Below are 25,855 nucleotides of genomic sequence, written 5' to 3'. Positions count from 1 at the left end.
TGGGGTCAGGGGGAATGCTTCAAGGCTGAAAGGCATTAGGAGGAAATTCTTTAGTGTGAGGGTGGTGAGACACTGGGACAGGTTGCCCAGGGAAGTTGTGGATGCCCCTTCCCTGGAAGTGTTCCAGGATAGATTGGACAGGACTTTGAGTAACCTGGTCTAATGGGCATGAAATGAGATAATCTTTAAGGTGCCTTCCAACCCAAACCATTTAATGATTTTTTTGATTCTATGAAACTACTAAGTGAAAATAACACCTTTTCTAAAAAACATAATGCCGTATATTCCTACTGAAGCATCAATGACTGCAGTATATAAGACAATCTGTGTCTCCAAAAGTTGTGAGTCCTTTGAGGAATAGACACATTAGTGTATTTGCATTTCAAGCTTTTGTATAGTTTTCATCTCCACGAAGTATCAAAGGTAGGGCTTAGGTTTATTAACAAAGGCTAAATACACAACAGTATCGCTCTAATACTGCCACGTGTGGTTAACAATAGGACTGTAACAACAAGCTCTTTATTTAAAAGTCCGGCTTCACGTTTTTAAGTCAGAGATTACAGGGAGTACTTTCTAACACAACTGGAATGTCTGATCAAAAAAAGACATACTAGCTTAGGAAAACATTTGATGCTTTCAAGTCATTGCTGGTGGACACGGATGTTTTGCAACTAGGGAGGGTAGGACTGTATCATAATAAAACCTTTGCTAAGAGAACAATATTTTAGTTCCCAGGAGGGAAAGGGAGATAATGACCTGTGGGGCATGTTATGCCTAAGCAAACACAACAGAAGTTTGTTGGCAGCCCTGACATATGTGGGAAGTGATTGCCCGAAGGAAGGAGGTGCTAGAATTTGCTGTATAGTGTTTTCCTATTTCTTATAAATCCAGTGGCAAGTTTTATTGTTGAATTTATTGTTTGATAACTGTTACTGAATGCTGTCTGTAAGTGAATTCAGAGCCAAAAAAGCAAGCAAAGCCACAAAGAGCAAAAAAATGAGCTGGTAGGAGCTGAGCACACTGGTCACATCATAAAGACATTTAGACAAAGGAAACCATTTAAAACCTTCCTAGAAAAAATATGAGGTATTTAAACATAGCCATATCTAGTACGCTCTGCAATCATCCTGTATGGATAAAATGTGAACTCTGACAGAGTGCAGAAAATCACACATTCAGTGGGTAATAATCTAAAGTACATCAGTGAACCTGACCTGTGTGTACCTAGTAAGTGGATTAGAACACATGACACTGCTTTGTTTTGACCCATCATTCAGCCTCAGTGCTGGCATCAGCTCTCACCTGCCACACATGGTCTCTGATCACTTTAAGGGCAAGAGTGCCTTTGCTTACCACATTGTACCTACTCCAGTCCATTTCACTTGCATCCAGTACATGTACCAGGTGGATGCAGCTCCACAGGTAAAAGCTAAGGCTGGAGTGATTGTGTTAAGGCAGTCTCAATGCAATTTGTCATCCAGTAATGCTCAGGCAGATGGCAGAGACCACTTTCACACAAGCAACTTCCAGAGCACAACAGGAGCAGTACTGAAGAGCCAATGTTCACACCAGATCTGTTTCAGGAGGGTCTTTTTTGTGCTAGGTCTGATCTGGTTTTGTGCTAGATGTCCTTTGGCCGTGGGAATGCCATCAATGTGCTGCTATGGTGTGTCTTCTGGTTTTGTTTAACCATAAAGGAATGCAGTTTGGATGCCCTGTGACCAACTCATGTTCTGAAAGTCCATGTGTTAAGCAGGAGTGATTAAAAAAACTCCCCTGAATACGCTCCTTTATCTAAACCAAAAGGCTAATATCACCTTGTAGAACTAGAGCATCAGCTCTTTCTGTGGGCCAGGAGTTTCTACTGCTGCAGATGTCCATGCTGCTGCAAAGGAGAACTGGTAGCAGTAACAAGAGCTGATCGGTGCATCTGCACACAATTTCATCAGACTGATGTCTGCCTCATTGTACTGGTTCTCTGATAGTGTAATTCTAGTGATAGATACCACCAAAACCAGAAATCCTTCCTTATTGGATGCTTAGAATATAATGCATACGTTAAATAAAAATAAATGCTATTTATCATGGATTTCATGCACTCTGATGTAAAGTCTTCCTCAAAATAAATATATACCTGTATAGAAATTAATGTCAGGTGGTATCAGGTGATTCAAGGAGGGGAGCCAGGCAGATTTGCTATTTGTGAACCAGGTATGATTTCACTAGCACTACCACCAGTTGTGCTAGACTTGAACCTCTCCTAAAGACTAAACTTTATTGAGTATTATAAGATGGCTGGAAAGGGTGAGGCAGAGACACAAGCAGGAGAAATGGCACTGCCAGGTACCTATGGCTCGGCTGCATATGCCTGACCTGTGGACTGCTGTTTCTGTGGAATCTTTGCTTTTCTCCTCAGTGTGCAGCAGGTGACTCAAGTTGTGGTTTAGGTGTAATTCCAGCCAGGCTAGTTATGTAGGTATTGCGTGTTGCCAGAACACCCAGAAAGCCTGGCAAAAAAAAATGCTGGTTTGGGTTTTTGTTGGGTTTTTCTTCAGTATTCCAAATGAAACAATGAAAGTAATTATTTCTTTGGTTTGGAAAGTTATGTTGAATTTGTTTCTGATTATAAGTACTATCTGGAGACTCTCCAGATAGTTTTTCCATTGTTTCTTTGGGGTTTTTTTGTTTTTGGTTTTTTGGGTTGTTTTGGGTTTTTTTGTTTGTTTTTTTGTTTGTTTGTTTGTTTGTTTGTTGGTTGGTTGGTTTTGTTGGTTTTTTTTTTTGTTTTTTTGTTTTGTTTTTTTTGTTGTTGTTGTTTGTTTGGTTTTGTTTTTTTCTTGGTTTGGTTTGGTTTGGTTTTTGTTTTTTTTGTTGGTTTGATTTGGTTTGGTTTTCCTTCCTTCAGGAAGGTCTTTCAGCACAGCACATCCTCTTCTCACCTAAGGGATCAGCTCTCCACCCTTGCTCTGACAAGGGTCCCACTGACTCTAAAAAGTGCTCACCTTGAGACAATGTTACTGATGGGGCCATCAGTGCATAACTTAGGTGTAAAGAGAAGTTATATTGGATCTAACAGTCCTTTTCTTGAAAAAAAAATCCATCTTCATGTTTATTGAAACTATTTCAGTTGCATTAAATTCATCTGAAAAGACAAATTGTTTCCATGTCAAATATTTCACTTGGTGCTCCTTAAACTACACAAATAATCCCCAAAAGGTATTTTAGTATTTCGATTGCAGGGCCTTTTTTCCCCAGTTTCTAAAAAGTAATAAAGCATTAGAAAATGTCTTGTTTCATTTTACAGAAAGGATTTCTATGGAGCCCATTTTATTTCAGATTCTACTGAACAGAATTTCATTTTGCTTTGGTCAAGCACAACTCTTTGAAAAAAAACCATATAACAAGTAATCCCTTCTCCCTGTTACATTTTGGCTGACAAATATCAATGCAGACTCTGCAGAAATCTGCAAGTGTGAACAATCATTCTGAATCCCACCTTTTTCCACATTATCTCAGCTGACAGATCTGTTACCATCAGCAGGTGACAGGGCACAAGAGTTTTGCCAGGTGGTCCATTAAAGAAAGGCTATATTAGAACAGACCTGGTGAAGATCTGTTCTGGGAGCTGTGCTGTTTAACATCTTTGCCAGTGACACAAACAAGGGCATTGAGTGCACCCCCAGTCTGCTGATGACACCAGGCTGTGTGGTGCAGTGGATTCACTCAAGGGAAGAAATGCCATCCAGAGGGACCTTAACAGGCTTGAGAAATGGGCCAGTGTTAACTGCATGAGATTCAGCAAGTCCAAGTGCAAGGTCCTGCATCTGGGCTGGACCGACCCCAGGCACAGTTAAAAGGTGGGTACAGAGTGGGTTGAGAATAGCCGTGAAGAGAAGACCTTGGGGCTGTTGGTTGACACGAAGCTCAACACGAGCCAGCAGTGTGCTCATGCAGCTCAGAAGGCCAACTGTATCCTAGGATGCATCAAGAGGAATATGGCCAGCAGATCAAAAGGGGTAGTTCTCCCCCTCTACTCAGCACTTGTGAGACCCCACCTTGAATACTGCATCCAGTTCTGGTGTCCCCACCATAAGAAGGACATAGAGCGACTTGAACATGTCCAGAGGAGGGCCACAAAGATGATTCAGGGACTGGAGTACCTCTGCTAAAATGATAGGCTGAGGGAGCTGGGATTCTTCAGCCTGAAACTCTGTGGGGACCTTGTAGATTCCTTCATATACCTGAAGGGAACATATAGAAAGGTTGAAGACTTCATAAGAGTGTCCAGCAATAGGGCAATGGGAAATGGATATAAACTGAAGGTGAATAGGTTTAGACTGGATATTAGGAAGAAGTTCTTTAGTATGAGTATGGTGAGACTCTGGAATAGACTGCCCAGAGAACTGTGGATGCACCCTCCTCCCTGGAAGTGTTCAAAGCCAGGTTGGATGAGGTTTTGAGCAACCTTGTTTAGATGAGAGGCACCCTTCTCATGGCAGGGAGGCTGGAGTAGATGATCTCTAAGCTGATTTCTAACTTAATCTATGAATTCTATGACATCTGGGAGCTGGAACTAAATGATCTTTAAGGTTTTTTTTTTTGGTTTGTTTTTTTTTTTTTTAAGAACTTGACCGTTACCTCTCTGTGTAACATTGAAATAATCTGTAGTCAACACCTAGTAACAACTCTGTCACACCATCAAACAGGAAGACTCTTATGGACAAACAGGAAATTTAGTTATTTGGTCCATCAGGAGAGGTGTCAAGGAAGAATATATAACTACTGCATTACCTCCTGCTGTGGCTCCAGGCTCACAGGTACTGGGGCAGCTTTCTGTGTCTGACACAGATTGGTGGTCCCACCTTGTTGCCCTCTGCAAAGGGTATGCATGGCTGCCCTCTCCTCATCAGCTTCCTTCTCCAGGCAAGAGAAACCAGGAGTGCATTGAAACACTTCAGGGTAACTCTGAAGTAATGGACAGCAGTGTTGGCACCCTGAAGTTCCCCAGCCCTCCCAGGAAGGGTGAACAGGAAAAGGGGACATAGGAAGCATGCACCCTGGGGCAAGGTAGGGAAACACAAACATAGAAGCTTCAAAGCCTAAGAACAAGCCAAGGTGACTGCTCTCAGGGGTATTCTCAGGAGCTGGAGCCTCACTGGGGTGTGAGGAAGCAGCAAGGCATCACTCACATGGCTCCTTTCACAGGGTCATGATTGGTTGTTTAGGGCACTTCAGGGTGTTACAATGGGACATCCAGCCTATTATCCTTTATCTTTCTTTGCTCAAGCCTAGCCATTTGACTGGGAAAGTTCTGATGCATCCTGAAGTTTTAAAAGTCAGGATTTTTTCCTACCACATTCACAAATATGACCACAAAAAGAGCATACCATTGCTTTTACTGGACCATGTGTTAAACACTCTTTTCTTTTTTCAGACAAACTCCTCAGCATGCACCAGGGTTTCAAACTTATCACCCTAGTTTGATATTTTGCTAGAGGACAACAAAATCCTGGTTCAGTATTTTTTACCAGTTATTTCATACAATGAACTATACACACTATCTTTTCTTGCTCAAGTCCAGAGACAAAGAACTAGAGAAGAAAAATGTTGATTGACCATACGGATTTAAATGTTCTCTTTCCAAGAGAATTGAACAGTCCTGAGGGACTCAACTATAGATTACTAGGAGTCTGTTACTGCACCAAAAATCTGACAGGGACAGCAGACATGGAAGATAAAAAACTGGAAATAGCAGAGGTCATGAACATAGGTAAATAAAGTATCAGCTAAGCATGTGGGAATGCCAATATGAAATTCCAAGAATATAACTCTGACAATGCAGGATTTCCTACTTGAAAATAATGGGACAATTCTGCTTCAAATTATTTATTAATGTAGGCGTATAATCTGTGAAAAAAGACTTATGTCAGAGCCAGCATTACATAAATCACACCACCTCACTTCATTCAGTTTAAAACAGAAAAAAAATCTAAGTCCATTTTGAAATATAATACCTTGAACTGAGCCAACCTCTTGCTAATGCATTTATTAATAATTCTGAGCCCTCACTTGTTCGGGAACATTGATGGCCTCAAATTTCCAGCTGAGCTGCTTCATACTGCCAAGAAATGTGTCAAGTTCTATAATCTGTGATTGGATGCAAACTTTGCACATGCATGTTTTCATTTGAACACAGAAAAGGATCGCCCTTTTACAAAAGTAAATGGATGTGATTAGGCACTATGTCTTTCTAAATACTTACCTCTGATTTAGTATTCACTCCAAGTAACTGAAGTGTCATGTTGATTTTTGCAGCTTCCTTTTGCAGCTAGCTATTTTGCAGGAATAGGCAACCTTCTGCCTATTCACTGTACAACTTTAATGTGTACATTTGAATATGGAGAAGGAAAAAAACAACAATGCAGCTGGCAGCTCAGCCTCAGAAAGTTTTTGTACGTTCAGGACCAAGGAGGTACAGTTTAAATATGCCTATGATACTGGGGTCAGAAATATCTTTTCCCTTACATATAAATGTCCGATACATATAAATGTCAAATACATGCTAATTATCCTGTGAGTTCAGATCAGAATGGCTCTCCTCAGTACTCTTTAGCCTGGCAGCATTTATCAGATTGGTTTCTTAATAAACTTCTGTATCTAGGGCAGCCATGTGACTACTGCAGAATGTAACTTGTTATTTTAGATGGACATGCACACATCTTTCAAGAGGTCAAATCCTGCCCACTTCACCGAGGAAAGTTTTGCCATCTGGCTGTATCTCTGTGCCCCTAACTTCATTTCTAGTCTAAGAAACTGCTACAGTGCCTAGTAAACAACTTCTACTAACCCTACCTTGTCAGGGCTCAGACTGTGCCTCCAGAATGCAATAGGGAAAGCAACAGGTGAGTGAATACAGCCTTCATTGTTGGAGTTAGCAGAATAAACAGGGGCAAGAAAAAGTTAGGGAAGATTGTAATTTAGAATCCTCTTTTTCCTGTATTTTATGGGGTGTCTCTGAGACAAAATAATAAGAGATAGAAAGGAATAATGTACCCCACTTAAGGGTACTCAGACCCAAACAGTGCAGTGGAAAGCCTAGCTCAGGTAATCCTCTGGTGACTGTGCAGCCATGCACATGCATCCTGTGTTTACTGTTATGCTGGCTGATCTGGCTGCCCAGCCTTAAGTGAGGAAAATGCTTGCAGGATTGCACACTGTGGTTTGATGTCTTTGCTCAGTCTCATGGCAGCACCATGATTACTTACTTGACAGAAGAGAAGGCTTTGGCACAGCTAAGTGTGTTGCTCTCGTGAGCCTAGGGCAAACAAATGTTGGAAAAGAACAGCTGTCAGTGCAGTGTGTTCCTGTCTTGGGTAGAGCTGCATGACCTACCTCTTAGGCTTCTTGTCCATGGGAGGAGGAAAACATTGCAGTACGTACCAGCTGAGCTAGACCTCTGCTGAAGGCATCTTCCTACGTTTTATAATCAACATTTTGTGAACACCAAGAGGTATAAACTAATGGTATATACAATGCACAAGTCATCACACAGCTTACAAAACCTCACCTAGGGAAGAGCTTCCTGTGATGCTGTAGGATATGCAGCTGTTCTTATGAGTTCTACTTTTCTTGAATGATACACAGAATTAAAACTGTATTTTGTCTGCATTGAGCTTGTTTGCAGGTCACAGTCTTAAACTTGTTTAGCAGCCCAAATTCTTACTTCTGTTGAGTGCTGCTCTGCTGCAGAGAAGACATGTATATCCTTATTGCTCTTTCTCCAGTCAAGCACTCTTGAAGTTACCTATAGTTCCCTAAGGTATTTGCTCACACAAGTCATCTGATGCAGGGAATTTTTACTTTCTAAACCTTTTTGGAAAACATTCAGCTAATCTTTCTAGGCTTTGATTCAGGGAAGGATACTTCTAATGCTAAACATATGCTTCAGAAGTGTCACTTGAACTAAGAGATCTGAAATGCATGTTTCCATTAAAGACTAGTTAAATGGTGTCCTCTATAGGAGTGCTTTCTGGATTTGGGAATTAGTGAGATTGTCCAGGGGAAAAAGAAGATCTGCTTTTTAGCTTTCCTTAGCCCTCTGTTACCTGCTGACAAAAGCAGTGCTTACACATGAAGAAAATCAGTGTTGATTATAAATTAGCCAAAGGTGTGGCTCAATTTAGAGTCCTAGATGTTTAAAGTCTTTAGTGTTTACTTAGAAGACCTGAGTCCTCCCAACAGTTGCTGCATCCAAGAGCATTCAGTGCTTTGCAGGATTATGTCCAGCTACACAATATTGAAAAATCTTTCTTTGATGCTTGGCAGCTATATTTGAAGTCTGCAGCATCATTTTTTATTAGTGTTACTCATGCAAGTATCACAGCCACTTCAAGCACATTCACATCTAAAACTGAGATGGAAATAAAGAATATAGGATTTCATAAAAGTTTCCAGTTATTCATTTTTCATGTGTGAGACTTTGAAGACAGCTTTAGAACACATTTTTGGGCTGTGTCCATGAACACATGGGATGAAATCAGTGTTTGCTGTGTACTACCTGCAGCAGATTGTGCATATGGTAGAGAGCTGGCGGGGTCAAGCCACTGGCAAGGATCATCTTTCCCAAAGGCAGGAGAAGAGTCCTTTAGCGGCAGGCATTTGTCACACGATACCTCCAGTGGTCTTCCAAGTGTCAGCTGTAATGTAACACTTCTCAGCTAAGACAATAAATTGTACTAAATTTAACAGAAGAAAGACACCTGGCTGTGTGCCAGGCCTGATAAGCAAGAAAGCAAAGCTAACAGAAAAAACAAACAAGCAAACAAAACCCAACAAAACAAAACAAAAATACAGAAACAAAACAAAAACAAAAACAAAACACCAAACAAACCCCAAATAACCAAAGCACCTTAGATGTCAATAAATCCTTTACACACTTTATATTTTTTTCTCTCTTTGGGCTTCTTTTGCCATTTTATCATCAGGTGTGGCGGTGGAAACTGATCGCAGGCTGCCCTGATAATTGCCCCGGATTCCTGAGCCTTCCATCCATCCGTCTTTCCGTCCGTCCGTCCTTCAGCGGGGTTTGTAAGGAGGAAGGGGGAACTGGGAAGGCGGGATGTGCCTGCCCGCCTGGAATGCGGCTGGAGCTGAAAGCTGACACCAGCTCGGTGGAAAGGGGCTCGTGAGCGAAGGGCTGTCTCCAAGACAACAGAGCATTTTCCCTGTGATGCATTTACACAGTGGGGTTAAAGTTCTGTGAAAGCAACAGCTGTTGTAAAAACATTGTATTAAATATGCTTCGAACTGTAAAGCGCGTGCTCCTTGTGTTGCACTTCGCTGGAGAGAAATGTGGAAACTTATTGTATGATTGAGGGAGAGTGTCTGCACTTTCCAAGGCCATTTTAAAAGTCTCATGGTCCATTTTCAACTTTTTCCTGCTGAGAGAGCTGCTTCTTCAGACCATTTTTTCTCTGAAGTTTACTTTCAAGATAAAAGTTAATGAGTAAAGCATGTCTGGATCTATGCCTTACTTTTAGCCCCTTAAATTACACCGTTTGCTGGAAAACTGGACTTCCACTCTGCATGCACTTGTGTTCCGGTGCTAGCAGCTAGAAAAAAAGCCTGCTTGTCCTGATACCACCCTTACGTTTGGCCCAGGTCTACTTTGCAGTTCAGACTCACTGACACCATTACATTCCGTCCCCAGAGAGCACGTCCTGCAAGGCTTTGCTGTTACAGACTTTGCTAACTTCTGGGGAGAAACTATCCATGTAGATAAAATATCACCAGGTTCAAAAATCAGAACTGGCACAGACCTAGGACTGTTTCAGTGCTGTTCTTTCACTCTTGTTTCGCAATTTTTAGTAGCTTTTTAAATCATTACACAGTTTTCAAGCCAGGCAGGAAAGAGCAAGGTGCTTTAAGAGGCTTATCCTGTGTGACCCTCCCCGGTGGGACCACGGTGGCACAACAGCACAACTATACAGATGCCCAGTGAACCTCTTTGGGCACTGATACGATGGCTGTATTTTGCCAAATTTTGGAAAAGCTGTAAGTGCCTATAGCAAAGTGTCTCTGCATCTCCTGTTTAAATTTCTGCCATCTCATCCATTCCTTCCTTGGTGTTTTGGTTTTGCTGGAGTGGGAATCCTTTTTCTACGGAAAATATTTTTGTGCTGGAAGGGATAACTTTAGATATCTTTTAAATAAAGTTTTCTTAATTTAGTAAGAGGTGGATAAGGATGGCAATGAGGCAATGAGGTGATTGAGTAGCAATTCATCTCTGTATTGTCCTTACCATACCTCCAGAAAGTTAGAAGACTGATACTCTATAGCCTGGGTTTATTAATGGTTTTTCATTTTTGTTTCACTGCATTGAGTTCCTCCCCCTGGATTCTGACTTTTAACTGGGGATTTTGCCTTCTTTTTCCAATAAAAATACATTAGGGTTATTTTTTTCCTCTCCAGATGTACTAAAAAAAAAAAAAAAAAAAAAAAAAAAAAAAAAAAAAGTGAATATTTATTGAATTTTCAAGTCAACTGGGTTGTAGCCTGTTTAGGCAATGTGAACCTTCCCATCCCCAAAGAATAATGATAATAGAAAATTACTCTTCTACCCCAGTTCCAACATCTGGAGATAGCTTGTCCTAATAGACCTGCCAATAGAGCCAAAAAAGCTTCTCCATCCTTCAACCAGCAGCTGCTGTCATCACAAGAGTCCAGTTCCCACTGGGATGGCTAAACATTTCTGCAAAGCTGTTTGAGTGTGTTTCAGGAATCCCAGGAAAGAGATCCTGAGAGAAGGCTGTTTCTTGCACATGTATACTTAAAAGTATGCCAAAGAGGGGAGCAGAATAACATTGCAAACTTTCCTTCAACATTAAAATAATCAGTCAATTAAAATAATCAGTGTAAAGATTAATTTTGACCATATGAATGTATGTGTGGGGAAAGCTTGATAATTTAAAATATGTTGTGTATTAGAAAAGATCTTTCAAACAGATGCCCAAACACATACATATGACAGAGAAAAATCTCAATATCTGGTCTTGGTTTACTTACATTAACTTGAAGGTACAAACTTCACATATATCCTACATCTGTTGGAACCTGGCAGTACAGGTGGACTTCCAGGTTTTAAGTGTACTGGATTATGCTGTCACCCCACTTCATGTTAGTGACTGGATCTTCATATGTAGTTGGTGGTTTGTCTGAAAACACAAGACACATTCCTCTTCAATGGGAAGAGTATCCCCAAGCTACTTCAGCATTTTTAACAATCTCAACCTAAGTAATTTTAGAATTCAGAAGCAAAAAGGCTATCTCCCTTGAGATGGGGCCAAACCCACTGATTTCAGTTGAATCTTTGGATGCTCAGCACTCTTCAGGATGGCTTCCAGAGTGTGAAAAAAGCCTCTTCCAATCAAGAAAAACTTCTTAAATTGAGCACCCAAACTTTCTCAGGAGGGATGACGACTTTCAAGATTCCATTTGAAGAATTTGGCTAGAGGAACAGATGGTGCCAAATGTCTGTTCAATACTAACTGGTGTCTGGAAGCATCTTTTTTGTAGCTGCGCCTTGCCCACCATGATTTGTGGCCACACTAAGTATTGAAGACATTTTTCTATTCACCATTCCTCAGTCCCTCTACCCCTACAAAATGCACAGCAATCAGATAAATGTTACCAAGTTAGTAACCAGAAGGCATCACAGTGCCCTCATTACTAGAGGGCTCTAAGCAGCAAGGGTCATTTTATTTAGTTGAAACCCTTCCAAACATCAGATTTTTTCGTCTTTGTTTTTAACGTTTTTTCACAGCCCCAGAGGTTATGAGCTAGATCTTCAAACAGAGCCTGTGGCCATGTGGCAGTACCTCAGTTTGCAAGATGGAAGAGGAGGGATTCTTTCTCCAGGGAGAGAAAAGAATGGAAAGCACTTAAAATTAAGGGGCATTTTAAAATACACCTTGTGTCTAGTTCTCTCACTTCTGAGCTTTTGTTAATCGTAAAAAAATTGTTCTTCAGATTACAGATATTACTCTGTTGGCTTTCACCCTGCTCCCCGTGGAAGTCACTGAAAGATTCACCACTGACTGACAACACCAATATGTGCAGTTAAAACTTTGCATTATGGGAATCTGTAATTCAGGGAGTAAGAGACATGGTTTTTTGTTTAATATATAAGCTTATAGGTAGAGAGCCAATCTATATATTCAATCAAAGGAAATTTTTGAACAAGTGTATCTATAAAAATTAAGCAGCTAATTCCTAACAAAGCCAAAGCCTTAATTCCGTGGTGAACCCAATATCCCACTATCAATTGCCACACAGTTCTTGGTTTTATATCAGAAAAAGGACATTGTAATTTTCTTAAGCCCCAACCTATACGAAATCCTATTGTTACGGCATTCACCATAACAATAGCCCTTTGGAACACTCAAAATGCCTGGCTGTCAATTAGGTTACTATAAGGAAGGAACAGGACATTGTTTACATCACAATGCAGCATCAATGAAGGTATATACATTAGCCAGATGAATGCATTCTGGTGTGTTTCAGTGAGCCCAGTGCAATCAATGATAATACAATGAATATCAAGCAGATCTCTAGTAAATGACTGCGCAGGTATCAGCTGCACCATAGCTGGGGTCTCGATATAACCCGAAATGTGAGGTGCTCCACAGGCTGGCAATGTTTTGGAGTGCTTTATTCAGGGGAAGGTTGTGCATGGGAGGAGGTTCAAAGATATCTGACAGCCTGGCACTGACCCATTGAAAATAAGGAAGCAGTTTCATACAGCCTTACCACTTGCCTTTGTTATTAGGAAATAAATCAGCCTTTGTTTTTTCTGGGCAAAGGGAAGGAATGTCATTATGACTTAAAAATTGTGCAGTTACAAAACAATCAGGATATCTTCCCATTTAAATCTGAATAACTTTAATTGTTTGGAATTTAAACTTTAGTCTATTGAGTGAAACAAAATGCTCAAATAGACCTCTTCATTGAAATTCTGAGTTTCAGCTAAAACTCACATTAAAAAACAAAATAAAACAAAACCCAAAAACAAACAAAAAACCCATCAGCAAAAACAAACCAAAACCCAAAGCCAAACCAACAAACAAACAAAAAAAAAAACCCAAACAACAAACCAAACCAAAGCTGTGACCCTGGTTAAAGATTGAGAAAATCTGAAGATGGATGAAGAAGGAAAAAAGTCAGAGGTGGCAAAATGGCAAATTACTGTGGTTGGTAGTCCTTTGTTTATGCTGTGGCAAATGTGTTCAGAGTGTTGCCTCCATTTCATATCACTATACAGTCTGTCAGCTCTGTCTAGAGTCTCAGTCCTGAACCAACTGGTGCATTAGTAGTGAGAACACTAAGTCTGACTACTGAAGTCAAACAAATAGGGAGTCCCTTTCTTCCTCTACTAATAGCATCAAATATTTTTACACAGTTTCACACAAATTATCAAAGGTTGTCCAGAGAAAGAGTTACCTCATTGAGCTAAACCTCTCTGCCTTGATGACAGCAAGATCAAAAAGTGGTACAGTTTTTGAGAAAAGGATAAAAGTACTGTTCTTACTTTGTAGATAACTAAAAGTAAACCCTCCACTTTAAAAACTGCCTTTCTGTCAGCAGGCAGATGAGCTGGCATCAGTGATCTGGCAATTGGAGCCGCAGGCTTAGAAATTATATGTGAATAACATCAGCACTCTGGTAGCTATGATTTTATTGGTACTTTCATGGTGTAGGAGCCTCACCACTTCTAGAATTTCCCTTTTCCAGCCTTTATCTCCAGCTAAGCTCCACCCCTCATGGATTTTCACACTGTCCCTTCTCAGAGATGACCTCTGTTCCACCTCTGACCTCTTTCAGAGTTTTCACCCTTCCTTTAACAATTGATTTATGATGTGCCTGTGAAAGGGTCAAGCCTACTTTTACGGTTTGCTTAAAATATTTCTTCTTTTGGTAGATACAGAAGTGGTACTTAATAAGTGCTAAGTAAATAAACTAAGGATTGGAGACAGCTTCCCTTCTCTGCTAACTGCTAGACATTTCTAAAACTCTTTGTAAAAAGTGTTTACTAAGTCTTCAAACAAATTAACTGATAACTATAATCATTTTGTGCCTAATGAAATGTGTCAAGGGTTTAGGATTTCCAAAAAAGAGTAATTTCAAATTAAGTTGTCTCACAGTTCAGTGAAAAGGCAACTGCTAAAGATAATTCAAGGACTTGTATACGTAATAGACAGGAAGTCTATTTTTCTTTAAGTTTGACAGATTGGTCTTCCACAGGAAAAAGAAAAAAAAAGGCAAGAAGGCTACTAGGCATAAGCTTTCATTACCTCCAGACTTCCTCCTCAACCAAAACTCCTTTTCACCTCTCTGCAGGTGATTCAGGACTGCAGAATCAATCAGTCACCTCAAAGGCAGATTTTGTTCCCCCGTTTCACTTGTGCATTTGTTTACATGCACCGTAATTTAGCATGCAAATATAATTGTGGGTTTTATGTCTTCCTCATAATTCACTGTATCTAAAAATCATAACTGCATATATTTAGATAAAACAAAATTGATTGGATATTAATGGTGGGCATTTTTTAAACTCTAAATAAGTACTGACTAGATGACAATTCTTATTCTTCTTGCCACAGATCACATCACACATAAAACAATTTGGAAGTATGAAGAGTGTGTTTCAAGTTGAACAGCACACTAACATTTTCTCTATAAATTTTGTCACATGTATCTCTCCCTAAGTTAAACGGTACCAGATGACAATTTTACAGATGTTTCAAGAGGCATTCTCTTGCTTTCGTGAATGTACTGAATTTTTTTCCTGGTTATTAAAAGCTTGATTTACCATCCTGACAGTTATAATAGGGAAAGAAATGTAGGCTTATTGCTAAAGTTTTCTCATTTCCACATTGCCTTGAAATGCTACTGAAGTGCAAAACCTGCCAAGATAACACCTACCCTTCTATTTATCTTGAATAGAAGAGTTCAGAGAGGCCAAATTTAAATTATCTTGTTATCTTAAAAGAAACCAACAAAACATTAAAGTGTTTGCATGCTGCTTGCATGGTTTCAAAGCATAGCCACATGCCAGGAGCTGGAGTGAGGAGACACCAGGTGAACAGGAATGGTCACAAGGTCTCACTCAGCCTTGTTAGCAGCATGCTAATCACACTTGCTGCTAATCACAGACATAGGATCATAATGCCCATTTCTGTCTGTGTCATGCCTGTCCCCTTGGTGGAGCCAGAAAGGAAGAAGATGCAGTTTTGTGCCTGTTCACCCTGTCTGTGAACAGAACTGTGCAGAAGGATCAGACAGAGAACAGAAGGTTTGGAAGGATCATCTCCCAAGCACAAGGACTGCTGTTGGGACTGGACTGCCTTGTCACCATCTACCTGTATAATCACATGGCACAATGAAGTCCTGTCATAAAAAGCTCCACACTGGGCTCCTTTGGCAAGATTAACACTTCTGATGACTACAAGAGCCTTTAGAGTGTTCAAAGGGTAAAAGACTGAACACTATTTATAGTTTTCCTGCTGTTTGGAGGGTGGCTGAAATCCTAAATTACTTTCTCAGCCCATGCTCAGTCTTTGAGATGAATGAAGAATAAAAATAAATAAACAACAGCCATGAAAAAAATGGACAAATTAAAGCACTGCCTTTGTATTTGTCCTGTACTTGGAGTGGTGTCACTTGTTACATGCTGGTGTTTGGAAAGTGGCTTTTGATCTCGAAAGTTTTCTGCTCTTTTCAGTCCTGTTGCATTCATTATCCCCTAAATTCACCTATAGCAAGCAAATCACCCATTTTGCTCTTGCTCGGGTCGCTTAAGTCAGTAGATACTTGACCTGATAGGACATCAAGTAAAAGACTTTGGGAAAAAAGTTTACAAAAAAAAAAAAAAAAAAAAAAAGGAGAAAATACGTACAAATCTTGACTACACTTGACAAAAACCAGAAATGGCCTGTGAACTATCCATTAGCTGAAAAGCTGGTATAGATCAGTGTCACTGCACTGAAGACAATGGTGGCTTTTCAGCTGAGAAGCTGGCCAAGTGGACAGAAAGAAAACGGTCTTTTCCTGGCAAAGAGTTTAACTAGCTCACTTATTCCTTTCTGAAAACTTCTTTCCACTGCCTTCAGTGGAAAGCTTTGACTTGGGAATATTTTGAGTGTTGGCATGTAAACACTAAGTACATTTCTGTGTAACTATGTCAATAATGTATTCAGAGCATTAAAGGCTAACTGCACAGGCTTAATTTTATCATTGTCCTTTTTTCTACACTATAGTTACTTTTCAACAGCACTTTAAACAGAGAAATAAAAAATCCATAGTCTGAAACCATGGGATAAAGGCTTCTTGAAAGGTTTTCCTTCCATGCCTAACAGTGTCTGAAACTTTGTCATGCTTTGGAACTGTGTTTTCAAACTTCCCTCCTTTCAATTCAGCAAACTGACAATAATTGTGAAGGAGCAGGACCTTTTCTATGGCAAAGAGTCTGTACCTGGTGCTTGCATGAGGAGCAGTGTGGGTACTACCATCTGAGACACCAATGGCAGCCACCTGGCCTCTGCATCTCACAGATTTATGCACGTCTGAAAGCTGACTTTATCAACACAGTTAGGTATTCTGATCTGAAGAACTAGGAACAAAGGAGAGAAGGGAATTATAACAAAATCAAGATGGCAACCACAGATATTAATGCTGTCATGTACATGTATTAATTGCAGCAATAATGACATATATAGCAAGCTTTTGTTGTACTCGCTTGTAGCCTTCTAAAATATTCTTCATGGAGTTTGAAACTTTCCATGCTAAGGAGCAGTTGTGCAAACTACAGACTCCATGGAGTTAGGGGAAGAACAAAGGCATAGGTCATGAGTAGAGCTGCTCTTTAAGGTCCATAAGGGTCAGAGCAGTATCCTGTGAGCACCTTGCCACCACCTGTCAGGCAGAGGTTACCAGCCCTGCTGAACTGCAGGGATCCACCCCTGCAAAGATCACCCAAAACCTGCAAATCCACAGCTTTGTGTCTTGAGTAACAGGGACTCCACTGCAGCTCCTCCATGCTGCCTACCTGAAGGCAGTGAGGAGACACTGGTTAGCTTCGTCTCCTCCATCTCCTTCCAGATGAGATGATCCTTGTCCTTTGAGAAGCCCCTGGCAGTACTGCTGAGAAAGGAGAGATGCAATGTTTTACAGAAACATTGGAGGAAATTTCAAAGAAGTTAAAAGAGTAGCAGGAACAGGAGCTCCTCTTTCCTCCATTCCAGTCATGTGACTTCTTTTTGTTCCTGCAGAGCAGGGGACATGCCTGACTTTTACTGCAGAAGCGACTGCTGTCCCCATGGATCTTTTTTCCTCTTTGGACTTCACTGTGGGAACCCGGGATTTGGCACAGCTGCTAGGCATGAAGGCAGCATCAATCTCATGACAAGGTAGTGCTGTCCTGAGGGAGGTCTGGGAAAGGTAAAGACAACACAGACCTCCAGGACAAGGTTCTATTGTGCTGCTGGGTGACACCACCCTGTATTTGATCGACTATGGGAACACCATTTGGACAGAGATAACAGTTTATTCAGAACTTTTATTCCACTTTCCAGAAGTGGAAAAAATACTTACACAATATTTTTGTCTTTCCCCATATAGAGTTTGATTTCAGCCAAAACAAATAGTTTCATTTTCTAATATTTTTTTTCCAAAAGTGACACCTCAAGAACTCCACATTGTAATCAGCTAGGATTTTGAAGCAAGTTGTGGACTAAGAGGCAGCACTGGAGGTTGCTGGTAAAAGCCTGAAGCAGTTCTTCGCAATAAAATTTCCCGAAATTTGGACGAATAAAAATATGGGGAAAAGGTTTATAAGTAAGGGATAATCCTTTTCCCCCTCTTCTGCCTCCTGCTGGTTTTCCCACAGGAGAACAGGAGAAGACCCTGAGAGCAAAAGTTGTCCCACTGGACTGAATGAAAACTACTGTTCTGCAGCCATTATCTTATTATTATAGGGACAAATCCTGACACCACTGACACTCAATGAATCCATGTTTATTTTAGTGGTGAGTATAAGTCAGGTCAGGAATTGACAGACAATGTAAAGTTAAACAGTGATCTTGGCTCAAGTCCTAAATCTTCCTGCAGTTTCGCATAGCTTTGCTATCATGATAAATGGTTGATCTCTGTGGAGGAAAGAATTCAGTTTCCAATAAGATGTTGAGAATGAATTATCAGTTCAGTTATCTCTGCAACCAGTTCCTACTTGAATACAATTTCAGAAAAACATGAGGCTATGTTGTGTCATGATTCTCCTGATGGAATGAATTTTTTAAAGGGAAGGAAAAAAATTATTTTTTTTTTAAGTCTAGGGAGGTGGTAATGTGAATTTCCCCTTAAAACATTCCTATCTGCTGCTTCATATTCATTAATTAGTCTGAGGTTTCCCTCGTGTTTAGTTTACAAAGCCACTTAAACCCACGTACCCATTTAACATATTTATGACCCCAGTTTTCTTTCTTTTCTCTGAGACTGTACCGTAATTGTTCTCTGGACTCAGGGACTGCAGAGTGCCTTCACTGATGAAAAGAGACAACATAAAGAAGGAAATGAATGTGTGAGGGATGAATACCTTCCACAAAACAACTGGGTGCAATTTGGCCCATGGCCCCGGGGGTCACTTTAATAGAGTGGAGCCTCAGTCTCTATTGAGTGTATGGGAGACTATTAACTCTTAACAACTCAGTCTCAGGTTATTTATTTATTGCTTAAATGATTTGTTATTGCTACTTGAATTTAATATACCCTCTGGGAACTGAGATGGCAGCATCATGTTACAGAAAAACTGCAAGTTATTTAAAACTGTAATTGAGTTTTTATGAGCACCATAAAATCTTTCTGAACAAATAACTTACCGCTAGTCAGAAACTTCAGCAGGAAATCTGTAAAATTAAGGATTTATTAGAACAGTGCTGTATTTGTGTGTTTCTCAGGGAAAGAGAGGGTTAAATAGTTGATGCTCCAAGTATTTATTTTATTATTTGAATGGAATAATAGTCAAGTAGCACCTGAGGTTTTCAAAAGGCTATATTGATACAATATTAGCAATATAAATCATTCCATTCAGCCTGGGAATGCCTAGTGTTCAGGGATCTAGAGTGGTGCACACCTGTTTGGTATGAACATTTTTTCAAATGACTGTGAAGCATCTGCAAGGAACCCCGACCAATCTCTGCATCCATTCTACTAACTGATCTACTGTTCTGGATGTGTTTGCACAGTTACTGCTTCGCTCCTTCTTTCCTTGGCTGTGTGCTGCTCTCCCCTCTGACAGGTTCTATTGGTACACTTCTTTAAATCATCCACTTTCCCCTTTGCTTTTTTAAACTTTAAAGTCACTAGGACAACTTCCAAACCAACTAAAAACATTTTGGATGGCACAGAGGGCAAATGAAGGGAAGGAGCATTAAAAGCATCATAAAAAACAGAGGTAAAATGAAATGCTTAGAAAATAAGGAGAAAATAAAACTGCTACATAAAGAAGGTTAAAAAGTAGGTTTAATACCAGAAAGAGTTAGTGTCAGCTTTAGTATTTCTATGAGGCTGACATCTGTTCCCAGATGTTTCTTATAGTATACCCATTGCTGTTCACTGGAAACACCGAGAACTGCAGAACCAGAGATAGCCTATTTTAACATCTCTCCGTCCATGTCCTTACCTAAAATGCTATTCTGTCTTAGTTTTTCTTTTGAAATAGGATGATCAAATCTGAATACAATACAGATATTCAGATTATGTCATTGATTAACATAATCCCATAAAATTATTTACATTATGCCCTTCTCCATCTTTAGGATGAACCAGATAATAAACATTTCTGATTGGTTTATCACTTGTTTAGATATGTGCTACCTGCAGAATCTAAACAAATCATATATACAGATTCTGTTTGGTCCTTAGGATCCTACAAATTTAGAAAAGTATGATTTACATTCAACCTGTGGTTTTCAACATACTCAGTTCTTCTTGATCTGAATAAACAAGTAAGGAGTAGATACAAAAGGCTTGTAGGGTTGCTGGCTATATCATCTTAAGCCTACTTTCTTACATCTCCAATGACTAAAGCATATTTTTTAAAACTACCCTGTACCCTGAATGAAATTCAGACATTAATGAAGTTACCTTCTATACTTCCTCCTGGTACTGTGAATTATCAATATTCTAATTTTAGGTGTGTTCCTGGCAGTGGAATCAGCCATCTTCCAGGTTTGTCTGTACCTTTCTGTTGATCAGAAAGGTTTGTGCAAGACTTAGACTAACTGTCTCCAATAAATTTATGTTTGGTGACATTAATTTCACCTCAGGTGTCAGAAGAGTTGTACACAGAACGTGCAGACCATGAGATACGCACAGTTAGAGTCCTGTCCTAGGTCCATTCAGTCTTATTGTCTAAGAAAGTCAAAGCTGGAGCAAGGTTCTCCTGCCTTCCTGTCAGAAGGCTTGAGGGCAGCTCTTTCTTCTCCCAGAGGCTCCTTCTGACATTTGCCAGCTACTCCTATGAATGGAGCAGCATCCTCTGCAAATGTAGCTTATTCTCTGCACATAGCATTATATTCCACATGGTCCCATGATCCAAAAAAAAAAAAAATCCCATAAGCTTCATGTTGAACAGTGATCTGGAATCTTTTTCTACTTTTTATCAGAAGGCAGAAAGCTCCCTGAAGGGCAGAGAAATGCAATAAGACAAGGTAAACCAGGGAGAAAATTAAATTGAATACAAAATAGGAAGTTTTCTTCTAATAAATGGTTATTTAGCTGATTTCACTAGCTCTCAAAAGAAGTCTAGCCCCAGAATATGAAAAGGTGCAACTGTGCACCATACTTCACAGGAAATATGGTTTTCTCAGGTTCAACAAAGCAGCTAGAACTTAGTGCAGAATTTCTCTCCAGAAGTGAAAGATGAAAGGTTCACAATAAATTCAACCTATGATCACAAAAATTGATTTTACCTCCTTTGAGGCTCTTCTCAGGCACATGAGCCTTCACTAAAATTGTGGCCGTAGTGAAGAACCTGTATTCACTTGGTATCTTCTGGGTCCAGAAATACTTCCAAGGAGCTGCTTATGTTCAGTGATGTAAGAATACCAAAGTGTTTAGAAGACTTCTTTGGATAACCTGACTGACCTAAGGGTGCGTCATCTCTTAAAAATCTCCTCTAGACCTGCAATCTCCTCTCTTCCACTGTCGTATTCTCAGATCTTGTTCCAGCTCAATGAAGAGGATTAAAGGCTCAACCATATGATCCTTGAGATACCTTCCAACCTGGCGTTCTATGATTCTGTAATTTTATGAAGAGGACTCTTAAATCCCATATTCTGATATGTGTCAGAAACCTACTGAGGACAGTGCTTTTACCATTAAACATCAGGATAATTTCTCAGGCAACCTCCACAATTTCTTTCTGCAGTACAGCAGAATACCTAGACTTCTGCATCTATTTTAAATATTGTTGCATGCTGTGTCTGACTGAAGCTTGTTAATGACAAACTATCTTGGTTTTTTAACATTTACTGTGCTTACTTTCAAACATACTAGAGCATCTTTAATTAGTCTCTGTAGAAAATACACCAAGTCTTGACTCTTTAATTCTAATTTTAAATACCTATCTAGTACAATACTTTAAATATATATTGTGCCTTAAACAGGGAGAATTTTCAGGTGAATTGAATTACCACTTAACTATTCAAAGTTGTATGAGAGTGTTTCTATTCCATTTTCAAATTATTTAGCAATACACCACTTAATTTGTCATGTAACACTCTGGTTCGGATTCTCAAATACATATTCCTCTGTGACATAAATTGTTCTTTTTTCTATGGGAAAAAATATTTTAACATTGTGATGCACTAAATGGCTGCTCCATGATCAGAGTGGATCTATAATCCTTGTAAACTTTTCAAATATAACCTTTTTTTTTTTTTTTTTTTTTTTTGTAGCAGAATTTATTAGCTGAGGCATGAAAGTAATTGTGGAAATTTTTAGCACTTCAAATTTAGGATGTTATTGGACCTCTTGCCTACATAAAACTTTCTAGACTGGGCCATTTCTTTTAGGGCCTGTGCCCTGCATCATAAGTGCCAGCAATGCCACAGGGAGCTCTGATGATGACAACTAAAGTAGTAGGGTGGATTTCTGTACCCACATGATCTCATTAAAGTTCTCATTAATTGAGAACTTTACTTGTCTTTCTAGGATTTTGACCAGTTTTCAACACTGTAAACAATCAGGCAGTCCACATGTATGCCCTATGTAATGTTATTTCCTTCATCTACAGGTTAAAAAAAGCTACCCCAAAATAAAAGTATCCAGCTGTTTTTACTACAATTGTACCACAGAAGAATTAATTTAACTGTTAGGCCTTAATTTTAGCTAGACTCTTACCCTACATATATTCTCTCTTTAAAGTATTACAATAGAAAAATAACTGCAAATTACTTTCCTACCAAAATGAAATTTAAAAAACTTTTCTGCTACTTGAAGTTCCCATTTTACTTAGGATGCAATCTTCTGGTACCTCCCAACCTCTTCTCTGCATGTGTTTGATTGAATCTGTCAATGTCCAAAAAGTGGAATAACATCTCAGCCAGACAAGCACATTGTATAACTTCACCAGTCTGTAAAAAGCATCTTTCACCCTTCACTTTCTTATCTCATACCCTTTCCTGTGATGCTATATGATATACATCTTGCAGATGCTGCTTGAAAGAGAGCTGCAGGAATCTTGTTGGATGTAGCATGGGGGCAATATTTCCATAAAGATACGCTGCTCTTTGCTGATTCAGCAAGAGGTTCAAAGAACCAAAGGTTTAATTTCCTGAGTATGTCTATCATGCATAACCCAAGGAGAGCTCTGCTTCATGCACCACCTGAAGTCCTAGCAGACCAATGTATGCTAGTTAGTACTTTGCTCTAAAAGAGCACAGGTTTTGTAGCTGTCTGTGTAGTCCTCCTGAAAAAAAGGGAATGCATAAGGCAAACACAATCCTGCACTCTGCAACAGGGTCCATTATAGCATTACCTAACCCAGTGACTTGAAAAAAACAGTAAAGTTCTCCTCTTACCACCTCAGTTCCCAGCAGTGCTGCATCCACTGTGAATTGACATCTTAGGGTGGGGTGGATAAATAAATAAAGGCAGCAGAAGACACAGAGCAGGCTGATGTCTTGTTCCAAAAATACAGTTGCAATTAAGTGTATAAACTCATTCTCTTTTCACTTAATAGAGTTTAGGTGTCCAAAATATGGAAAAACCCCAAAAACTTTTCATACAGCTGATTAAGTAAGAACAAGTAAGTACAGTGCTGCTTCTGCAGACACGATGGTGGATAGAAAAATAACAGGACCATAGTTGGATTTCATCACGCTTAATGGATGGTTATCTGCATTTCTTGGCTAGATCTTAACTTTTTGTTTGGTTGGTTGGTTTGTTTGGTTTTTGGTTTTTTTTCAGTGAATGAGGAAAAATGCATTTCTATATCTTGACAGAATTACAGGGTCAAGTACACTAACAGTCCAGAATGTATGTATATGTCTGCACTCAGATGAAAAGCATAATCTGCTTTTTTGCAGTCACTGCTGGACTGACTGCAGGACTAGACCTTGTGGAAGTGATTGGCAAGGGATATCCAGAGAGTAGCTTTTTTCTTCCAGTTATCAGCATCTCAGAGGCCACTACTAAGTATTGCTTTATTTAAATAAATCCCCATATTTGGTCCAAAGTAGCTTGAGGTTTTTAAAAAAAGTAAAAATATCAACAACAGTGTAAAGATTTTTAAAAATCCAGTAACTCAGTTCATTTTCTCTAGGCCTCAAATTAATAATGTTCTGATGTTATTAAGTTCTGTGTGCATGAGAGGCACAAACTATTAAACAAGTTTTGGAGGTACATAGAAAATTGAACATTCTCCAGAAAAATAGGTACTTTTTTTCCTGCTGAAGGGAAATATATAATTTTTTCAGCAGCATTAAGTTTGCTTCCATGAGATAACGTTACAAAAATATTTTAGAGTTGTAGGCATGCAATTTGACCTAGAGGAGTGTGTTCAACCTTAAGGCATAGAAACAGTAAACATGTTAAGAAAGTAAGGCATGAGAATGAGAATGTAGTTTGATCCTTTGTAAGTAAGTTAGACAATCAGCAGAAAATTTTAGCCTATCAGCTTAAAGCTTTGGGCACGTGGACAGTTTGTAAGGACCAATGAAATGAATGACAAGTGACAATGACACAGAATGTGTTTGTGTGTGTGCACAGATAATTGATAGTGTAAAAGTAGGCATAGCTCATAAATAAATTGCTGATGCTTGTTATCATGTCAGTCATTTCATCATATCATGAGCCATGGCTCATGTCAGTCATTTTCATCCACCATCAAACGGTGACCCTGACATGATCAGGACTTGGTGAGCTGGGATCGAGGACTGCAGACCCAAGAGCAGCCAGCAGTAGAGCACAGCTGAGTGTGCAGCGGACCAGAGAGCCAGGCTGTCTGGACAGACAAGAAACAGGACACGCTGGAAAAGGAGAGCAGCTGGGAACGACACTAAGGGGGCATAAATGTCAGTAGAAGAACAGCCTGTTTTAAACATCCTGATGTGTATTTTGCAAAAGTGGGGCATTAAATATGAGGAGCACACCTTACAGACTCTACTTGTCTGGTGCAAGCAGAATGGAGTAAAGGCAGATGCACAGCCTGAGTTTTATGTGCAGACATGGGAGGAGGCTTGAAAAGTCTTGTTTGATGCAGCAAAAAAGGGTATATTGTGGCCAAAGACTCTTTAGCCACTTGGATCCTGCTCTTGGAGTCTTTGAAGCAACTCAAAGCAGACTGTGAAGCAGCTGCTGCTGCAACTGCAGCCATGGTTCCAGATGCTCCTGTACCTCCCCCCATTCCAACTGCACCACCTGAACCTGCTGTACCTGCACCTGTGCCACCACCAATGGCTCTGCCAATGCCACTCCCACCCACATTGCCTGTCCTGCCCCTGATGCCTCCAGAGCTGGTGCCATTGCCCCCAGGCAAAAGTCCTAAAGCTACTAAGCCTGAGCAGTGCCCTCTGCCCCATGATTTGGATGAGGAAAACAGAGGTGAGGCTTCCCCCTCCTGAACCAGCGGTGCAGCCCAAGAATGCTCAACTAACAGAACTGGGAGATCCTCTATTAATTGACTTTTCTGGTCCTCTGGAGACTGGGGGACTTAAATACAGGCCATCTGCTCCTCCCTATATTTATTAATTATACAGCCAGTGTCTATAACTATAATAATTTCCCTGTGCGGATCCAGCGAAATTTTGGAGGGAAGTTTACCATAAAGCACAGGAGGAGGGGAAGATGGGGCTAGCTTCCAACATCGTGGTATGTTCAATGCCCTGAGATGGAGATGGTCAAACCTAGATGAATATCTAAGCACCACTGTTATGCAGCAGAGTTTCAGCTCTCCTTATGCTCAATCTTTACTCCACAATATTTTTAAGAACGAATTAACCTCTTTTGACTCTCATAATATCGCACAAATCATATTTACCCCTGCTCAGATGTTGTTGTTTGAGGCTCAATGGAGGCACATGGTTAATGAAGCATCGCTAATGATCTCCAGCTGCCAGATAATGACCCACGCTTTGGGGCTGGTCCTCCTCAGCTGATGGGGGATCCTTCAGTACAGTTGCCCATCTTCATCCTTCAGTTGTAGGCCCATCTTCATCCTATGATTTTGCAGCAGGGCAGGAAATTGGCATTTATGGCTATGCAGAAGGTGCCTGATCTGGGTCACCCTCAGCAGCCTTGG

The sequence above is a fragment of the Heliangelus exortis genome, chromosome Z (genome assembly GCF_036169615.1).
Source record: "Heliangelus exortis chromosome Z, bHelExo1.hap1, whole genome shotgun sequence".
NCBI lineage: Eukaryota > Metazoa > Chordata > Aves > Apodiformes > Trochilidae > Heliangelus > Heliangelus exortis.
Note: the sequence above shows the minus strand (reverse complement) of the source record.